The 8,657-nt window shown below is 40.2% G+C and overlaps 1 protein-coding gene across 3 annotated transcripts in view; it reads left to right on the top strand.

Moving 5' to 3' along the window:
- The first annotated feature begins 897 nt into the window (after positions 1–897).
- The window catches only part of PROX1 (prospero homeobox 1), a 54,192-nt gene continuing 46,432 nt past the window's right edge, over positions 898–8,657 (top strand). For 2 of the 3 annotated variants that reach the window (XM_050950225.1, XM_050950222.1), the window contains exon 1: positions 898–1,189. The gene's annotated coding sequence lies outside the window, so the exon portion shown is untranslated. Of the gene's footprint in view, positions 1,190–1,440; positions 1,486–8,657 lie in introns of those variants that run through there. The other variant, XM_050950223.1, reaches the window with a different exon arrangement.

The raw sequence follows: 8,657 nt of genomic DNA, 5'->3' as shown, positions 1-8,657 counted from the left end.
ACTGTGTCCAAACAGGCGTTCCTACACAGTAACTGGCTTGGGTTATTGTGTCAGGGTTGCAGGAAATTTGCCTTATATCTGTTGTGCTTTGGCTTTTTTTTTTTTTTTAATGCTACTATTGCTCTAGTTCGTATATGATGCTGCCAGAGATGATTACCAACCACTTCCTAAACATTCACAGCAATGATAGCCCTGGAACAGGGACAGATTGGCTTCCAAATTGTACAGTTCCCCCTCACCCTCCACCCCCCAGTCTGCTAGAATTACGGAAAGAAAAAAAATCTAAAATCTTAGTGAATAACGTTGGGGTACCTTGGTCAGCACTCCTCACTTTGCTGAAGACTTTTCTCTATTTCATTTTTTTTTAGTTACTTTATCTTGAAATACCCCCGCCCCCAAATTATTAAATAGCTGAGGTAAGGTGTCTCCTTTCATTTACTTATCCATAACTGCGGTGCAGCTTTTGCTGTGCAGTAACATCACCCAGACGAGCTTTGCTACTCTTTAGGTAACTGATCTGCCATGCACTGCTGGACCTGGAGTGAGTGGCAAGATTCAGAAGTAGATCAAGTGCTGCTCTTAGCTGCTGCTTGCAGATGGCTCTCTCAATGGAAGCACCAGATTAGGTGATAAAGTCTCCTTCCCTGCAGCACTGGGTGGGGGGCTGGGGAAGGGATCCAGTTTCTCCTCCTCTTTCTCCCTCCACCCCTCTTTTTTTTTCCTCCCAAGTTCTCGGTTCACTATCCCCCCTTCAATCCAAAGGAGCCTCCCGATTGGGCGCTTGGCCTGGCTCACGTCATTCAGACTGTGACGTGTAGTCTTCCTGTTTCCTTCAGCTGTGTCTTAAAGTAAATCTTGTTGTGGTGCGGAGCCCTCAGCTGAGCGAGGCTGCTCTGCTGCCTGCAGAAATAATAGACAATTACAGCCAGGGAGAGGAGTGCGGCGCAAACGAGCTCTTCCCTCCCCCCTCCTCTCTCTCTCTCTCTCTCGCACTCACACACACTCTCTCTATCTCTCTCTCCCCTGCATACTCACCCATTCTCTTTCTCACACACTCACTCACCCTCCCTTGTCCAATTATAATATTCATCATCAGCAGGCTATCAGGCTCTCTCTCTCTCTGTTTTCCTCTCTCTTCCCACCGGCACAAAAAAAAAAAATAGACTCACTTCCATCGCTTTTGCACTGAGTAAGTATTTCCCCCTCTTCACCTCCTTCCTCTTTAAAAAAAAAAAAATCTTTTCCTCCAGCACTTGCATGGGCTATTTAAATGATACCAAATAATCCCCAGCAAAATACCGGTCACCAGTGTCAAGCGTGTGCTGCTTTTTCCGGGAGGTGGGGGGTCATTGCGATGACTTGGTTATAGAATAATAACAGTAATATAATAACTAAAGCAGTAGCGATTTGTTACCCCGAAGCTTCAGGGGAACCATCACCCTAGCCTGCCCAGTCCGAAAGAGTAAGTGACCTGGTTGTTCTGAGGTGAGATTGTTTGTCTCTTCTCTGCTTGTCTCCGTTTCTGCCACCTTTTGTTGACTCTCCTCATTTTATTTTATTTTGGTGTGTGGTTGGAGGGCACTTTGCTGGGGCTGGAAAATGCGGGGAGTATTTTACTTCTTTTTGTTGTTCCGAGCTTCCCCTTCTTCCCATCCCCCCTTTTTAAACTCCTAGTCTGCTCCTATGAGCCTCCTCTTTGTCTTGTTTATTATAGCTGCCTTTCTTTTTGTCCGTTCCAATTTGCTTGTCATTTGCATGTCTCTACTTCTCCTTTTTTTTAACCCTCGCCGGGCAGGACAGGGGCTTTTTCATTGTTATTACTTTTCATTCCTAAGGGTGGAACGATCTGAGAATTGTGGAAATGTACAGAAAATGTGATCGAGCGAGCGTGTGAGAATAGATCAGACGCAAGTTTAGGGATAAGGTTATTAGCAATCCGTAGTGAGGTTAGGGATGCGGGCACTTTTCTTGGAAAGGGGATTTTTTTTTCATGTTGGTGGAGATGTGTGTGGGGTTTTTTTTTAATCTGATGACTGACCAAAACCACTTTGCCATGTGTGTGAATTGAGTGAAAATGCATGAGGAATCGATTCTTTCTGAATGGGTCTGTACTAGCCCTTGTAGAAGGGAGAATGGGAGAGAGGTGTGCTTTAAGTTTAGCTAAGTCTTGAAAGGGGGGGCGTTTGAAGAGTAGATCTTAAAATGTGAAGCCTTGTTTGGACAGTGGGTTTAATCGCTAGGTGTGGATTGTATGTACAGTTTGGGCACAAACTCAGTGTGGGAAGCGTTTGTCTCTAAGAAGCTGAGCATAAATGGGCTCCCTGCTCAGACGGCGTTTGCTGGAGTGGGTCTTTGTAAGTTAAGAGAAAGTTAGAGTCGGTAGGGAGCGTGCAGGCTAGAATCGAGGGGAGACTGTCCGAGGCAGAATTGCACGGCAGGTGGGGATGTGGGGACTGGAAATCTTGGCAGGAGGAGCAGAAAGGCGTCCGTGCACGTTTCCCGGCTGCAAAGCAGCCGTCGAGCACCAGTTTGCTCGAGAACTCTGCCTGTGAGGCAGTTCTGGCAGCTCCGATGGGCTCTTAAAAGCAGACAGTAGCCCCCTTCTTTCTTCTCCACAACTAAGGCCACGTCCAGACTAGGAATTAAAATCGATTTTAGATACGCAACTTCAGCTACGAGAATAACGTAGCTGAAGTCGAATTTCTAAAATCGAGGTACTCACCAGTCTGGACGGGGCGGCATCGATGTCCGCGGCTCTCCGCGTCGATTCCGGAACTCCGTTCGGATTGATGGAGTTCCGGAATCGATGTAAGCGCGCTCGGGGATCGATACACCGCGTCCAGACTAGACGCGATATATCGATCCCCGAGCAATCGATTTTAACCCGCCGATGCCGCGGGTTAGTCTGGACGAGGGCTAAGGAAAGGTACCGAGAGCCGCATCGAAATGCGCATGGGCAGTGCCAGACAGGTGTGTTATGTCAAGAAAGACAGGTGCAAGTCTCTCTCGCTCACTGCAGATCCTCAGCCCAACGACTGTTACTGCGAGCTTTATGAATTTATGATGCATTGTTAGCCAGGACTGTCTGCTTCAGTGGCTAAAACCTGGGTGTGGGGGGGGTATGTTTGGTTTAAACCTTGCCCTGGGAAATCTTTAGGGCCCTGGAGAATATTGATAGAGAGTACAGAGCAGGTTGTTTAAGTCTCTTTCAGAAGATGCACAGACCACATCTAAGTGGTTACTTTAGGCTAACTTCATGCGTCTTGTCAGCCTTACTTCTGCCTTCCATTTTCCTTGTGTTTGATTTCTATCGTGTAGGCAGAGAGATCTTGGGTAATGTATTTAGGCTTTAAAAAATCTAAAGATGTCTGCCTCTACAATGGCCAGAAATCACACCTGAGACCAGAATTAACCTGTCTGAGTTCTACATGCTATGCATATCTTCTCCATTTCAAGAAAGAATAGGTAGGGACGCTCAGATTAATATCTCAATAAAGCGGGATCCGTTGGTCATATAAACTGTACATGGTAGTGGGCAATGTTTGCAGGCTAGAGAATCCTTTGAATATTGAGTACAAGTTGGGGGAAATATACTAAGTTTGGTACAGATTCTGAATGACTACAATGGGCATTTTGTATTTCTTGCTGTGAACAGTGTATCTCCAATGTATGTTATGTACAGCATGTGATTATGTGTGTGTACTTTCCCACAAACACTGTATACACACACACATTTACTACCCTATAAGAGAAGAGCTAATATTGCCTAATCGGTCAACGGAGGGTTTTAGAAATACAGCAATTTAACTATTAGATGTAAAAACTTGGAAGGTTTGTTACTTCTGTTATCCTGACAGATCTGACAGTATGTAAATGAATTACAGTAAGGTAGATTTCTTACATGTAAATTTGTATGTGGCAGATGTCCTTTAGGTCTTATCCTTACAGGGTTTTTTTAATAATCTGTCACCAAGCATATAAAGTTTACTGCCATTGACACCCATTTCAGGGTTTATTTCATGTGCTTTTCTTCCAAAGCTTACCTCTAATAGCTAAAATATTTATAAATACTCAAAAGTAGACACTTGAGTGCTAACAGGTTACTGAGTTGAACTACAATAAAAAGGCACAATGTATATAGTTTTGTTACCCATTCCTTATTAAATTATGCTGCAAAACATGTAACATTCTATGAATGATGCTATCTGTATATAAGGTTTCTATAGGTCAAAAGCTAAGGAGGCCTTTTAATGTACATTCTGATTTTTTATGTTCAGTTAGTAAATTAAATAATCATAGACACAATCAGATTTGAAAGAGATGCCTTATTTGTGTTTAGTTGCAGAATTAAAGAATATTACAAGTTATATTCCTTAAATCAGGATTTAGTCTATCCCTAAGTATACTGTAGTGACTATTTGATTCAAACATTCTGATTTAACAGCATAATGTAATTTTGAAAAGACATCTAGGCTAGCCTGAGTTGAGTTTACAGGAGGAATCTTGTGAATCTTACAGCTTGGTAATGCATGGATTCCATGTGGACTTTAAAAAATTATTTAACTGCTCATGAAGAACATAAAACTGGTTTGTAAGGAAAACAGTAGTGATATTTTTGTACCACGGGTAGGCTTGTTGTCTCTTTCTCAGTTGGACAAACTGTTTATCTAAACAATGCAACCTGCAGATACATGACCACAGGGTATGTTTCTCCTCAAAACAGTGAAGGCCTGAACCAGTAAGATGTTGAGTACCACCTGAGATGTGTCAAGTAACCTCAATTCCCAGGACAGTCAATGGGAGTTGAGGATGCTCAGTACTTCACAGGAGTTGCCGTGGATGGGCTGGATTGGGTCCTATATGTCCATGTTCTTAAAGGGGGATTGTATTTCTGTTTTGAGATAAAGACTAGCTCAGGTAGGTCCAAAGTTAATTAGTTGAAATTTTTTACTTTTTGGTGTGGAGGAATAAAGGAGCTATTAGTGCACCTAGAGTTGTTAATTATTTCTATTCTGTTTAAAATTCCTCCATAACAGCATCTCAGCTAAAGGAGATAGAATTCTTGACAACGAGGGTCACCCTATTTGAAAATGTCCGTGAAAACTGTTCCAAAAATTAGTAGAAAACCACAATTGCTAAGGAACAATTATTAATTTTACACAAAATAATTTGTCACTTTGTACTTCTCAGTAGTGCAGTGGAGTGATTTTTAGCACCAAAACAGATTCATGATCTAGAAATGTAATGTGTTCTTCAGATGTATCTATCTTTTTGTTGGGGGAAAAGGGGGGCGTGAATACGACTATCTGAAATCGCTTTCATCTAATGTGCCCTGGCTTATTCTGCCAAAATCTTGTCCAGTATAACTCTTTCATTTTAAAGTTTTGAATATTCCTATTATCAAGAACATGTTAAATTTCTTTAGTTGCATTACCATAATAAGCAGAGAACAAACTTGCAGACACCTGAGCAAAGATGGTTGTTGGCTGACAAAAAGACAGAATGAACAATTTTCAGCTTTGCAGGATGATGTTCCCCTGGAATTCCTCAGTGCATATACCTCATATTCAGAGCTTTGGTACTGTTTTTCCAGTTGGTTATTTCGTATCAATTGAGTACCAAAGGCTTTAGTTGTCAGTACAGATTCCTTCACAGCTATTCAACTTTAAATAAGCTTGTCATACTTACTAAACTTTATAGAGAAGTTTTCCTGGATTAAACTAGAATAGGTATCTAGTATCCAATATATAATCTAGAATATTTATTATATCTAAAAGGAATGATCAAACTAGATATTGCATAAATCTATTTCTTTCTAACAACTACAGCCAAATACCTGACATCATACCCCATTCTACAGACATCTGTATTAATAGATTTTAGGACAATGAATCCTTGAGATGTCTAGAAAGAAAGCTGTTTGCAAATTTATGTTATATTGGTTTGTACCTAATCATGTAAATGGATATTGATTATATACATGTCTTGTGGATGTTAGATTTCTCAGAAATTGACCATTATTACAGATCTATTCTTAAACTTCTTGTAATGAGATTTTTTTAAAGGTAGGTAGAATAATATAAGCTACTCTATCAGATGGATTCAGAGAGGTGCTGAGCACCTTATTTCACATTGAAGTCCATGGAAACTGAGAATGTTCGCTATCTTGCAGGAGGCAATCAGCACCTGACAGGATCAGGCCCCTACATGGAATTACCTAAGTGTTTAGGGTTGATATAATGAAAAATACACTTGGCAAAGAGGAAATGTCAAAAATGGCTTGTAATACAAAGTAAACTTTAACGATTTGAAATTAAAGAATTGAAAAATTGTCTTTCCTTTTAAAAAAAATACATTAAAAATGGCTTATAGTAGGTGATTCTCTAAATATATATTCCTGAATGGGTGTACACAGACACAACCATGTATGTAGGAAATATAGTGCTGATGAAATATAAAGATAAAGTAGGAATATTTTTTCTTTCCAGTATTAAAGTCTTCCTATAATATCTGTGTCATATGTGCATTGGATTTTGCATTCTGCTGTCCATTGTGTTCTATTTTCCTCTGGATATGAACTCATTTTGGCCCCCTTAAGCCAATGATATGAGCCGATATAATTCAATGGCTAAAGCAGAAGTATTTCTCATTATTTAGACTGAGAATAGTGCACATCTTAAGATAGAAACCCCATAGGCTTTACTGAATACCAGGAGCAACCCAGAAATATTTACTGCACAGGTGAGAGAAGCACCCTCAACCTCTAATAAGAATGGGAGAGAAAAAGGGTGCCACATTCCAGAGCACCTCCAATACGTTAAGGGAAAACTGATTTCCCTCATGGTGGTAGAAGTGAGCTGGTGAGCAGTTGTTAAGGAATGGTTTGTGGGAGAGGAAAATGGAAGCTCAAGAGGAAGGATGCATAGCGATGACCCTATGACCTGTTTCAGCCAACCTATTTCCTGAGTCACTGCCTCAAGGATACAGCAGGCCCTCTTTGTGTACGTCCTTGGTTGGGATTGGGTAAGAGAGACGGAAGTTCTGTTCAGATGCCCAGAATCCGCTAGGAAGTGCATAAAACACAAAACTTGACATTAGATTTTGGTATGAGTCTGGGAACGTATTGCTGGATTTTAATCAAGCATAGTTTCACTATACAGCAAAGGAAGGAAAAGCACATGGTACAGTTTTTTTTTTCTGTTGGTAATGATTGTTTTGAAGCTAAAATGCCTGTGGGATATTTTACATACGGAGGCAAAAGCTCTTAACATTTCCTTACTGCTATTTCATGTACCTTGCAAACTCATATACTTTGAAGAGGAATGTAAACATTCTCCCTGTTTCTTATTGGGCCAATATTCTCTTCTGGTGTAGATGAATGCCACCGGGTGACTTGAGTGGAGTCATCCATTCTCACCAGCAGAGAATTTGGCTTTTCATGTATGAAAATCATCTTTCAACTCCAGTCTAACTGTCAATAATAAGGCCTGGGATGTTAGGTCCTGTTCCTGTCCTTGTTGCAGTTAATGGGCATTTTGCCATTGACTTTGATGGAAGCATGATGGTATCCTTCATAAATGCCCTTCCAGTCAGGACCTGATTCTGCCATGCTCACTTGCATCGAATAGTATCTTGCTATGTGAGTAATGCCATTGATTCCAGTGGAATTACTTGCAGAAGAAGACACTACTCAGCATGAGTAAGGGTTCAGAATTGGGACCACAGTGATTTGCCGTGTGACTTTTTTGTTTTTTAATTCCATAACCTAGTTTGCTTCATGCATTTTTTATATTAACAACAATTTCTGCACAGAGTGCTGGCAGCAATGATTGGGTCTAGATTTCCAGTCCGAATTCAGGGAATTTTTATTTTTTATTTTCCCCTCCTGGATACAAGGAGTCAGTAAGATAAACAAGCATCATGTTCCTTTCGGAACAGTCTTTGACACAGAAGCTCTGAAAATTCTTTTAGCACATCCAAAATACATGGGCAAAGACAATAGAATGAACATAGCATTTTTAAATACTTTTTTTCCCAATCTAAGCACTGCCTACTATCTTGATTTTTACAGATTATTTCATGCTGAAATTATGCCTATTTGCATGGATAGTCATTTTTTAAAACTAGCCACAGATGCAGTCCTAGGGAGCACGTAGATGTTTTTACAGGTGAACCGAAAGAGATGGGAGCAATTCCAAAAAGTCTGCATGCTGCCTTTGGCAATACACCCTGTTATTGTGAAGATTGTGCACTGTTAAGCAAATGTGAAGTTTAATGTTAGATAAACACAGCATGAAAAATATTTTAATGTTATTTAGTATAGTGTTAAATTTTAAGAAACAGGAAGAAACATTGCACTTCATGTGCAATGTGCATTTTGCATCACTAGTTAATAAGTCACAAATTATGTCAAGAACCTTTTATAAAATGCAAGGAAGTGTTATCTTTTTATACTGTGTTCCTGGGAAACAATGAGAGTTCATATAAAGAGAAGGTATCTTCCTTTCTCATGCAGTTGATTGATGTTATATTCTTTCATCTTTCCATATTTTTTCTCTTCTGTTTTTGCATGTCACAGGAAATAAGATTTTGTGTATCCAAAATGTAACATATAAGAATGGCTTCATTGGGCATTTGAGATATTATTTTTGGAGCCT

Source organism: Gopherus flavomarginatus, chromosome 4 (assembly GCF_025201925.1).
Source record: "Gopherus flavomarginatus isolate rGopFla2 chromosome 4, rGopFla2.mat.asm, whole genome shotgun sequence".
In the NCBI taxonomy this organism is placed as follows: Eukaryota; Metazoa; Chordata; order Testudines; family Testudinidae; genus Gopherus; species Gopherus flavomarginatus.
This window is presented reverse-complemented; position numbering and strand designations above follow the sequence as displayed.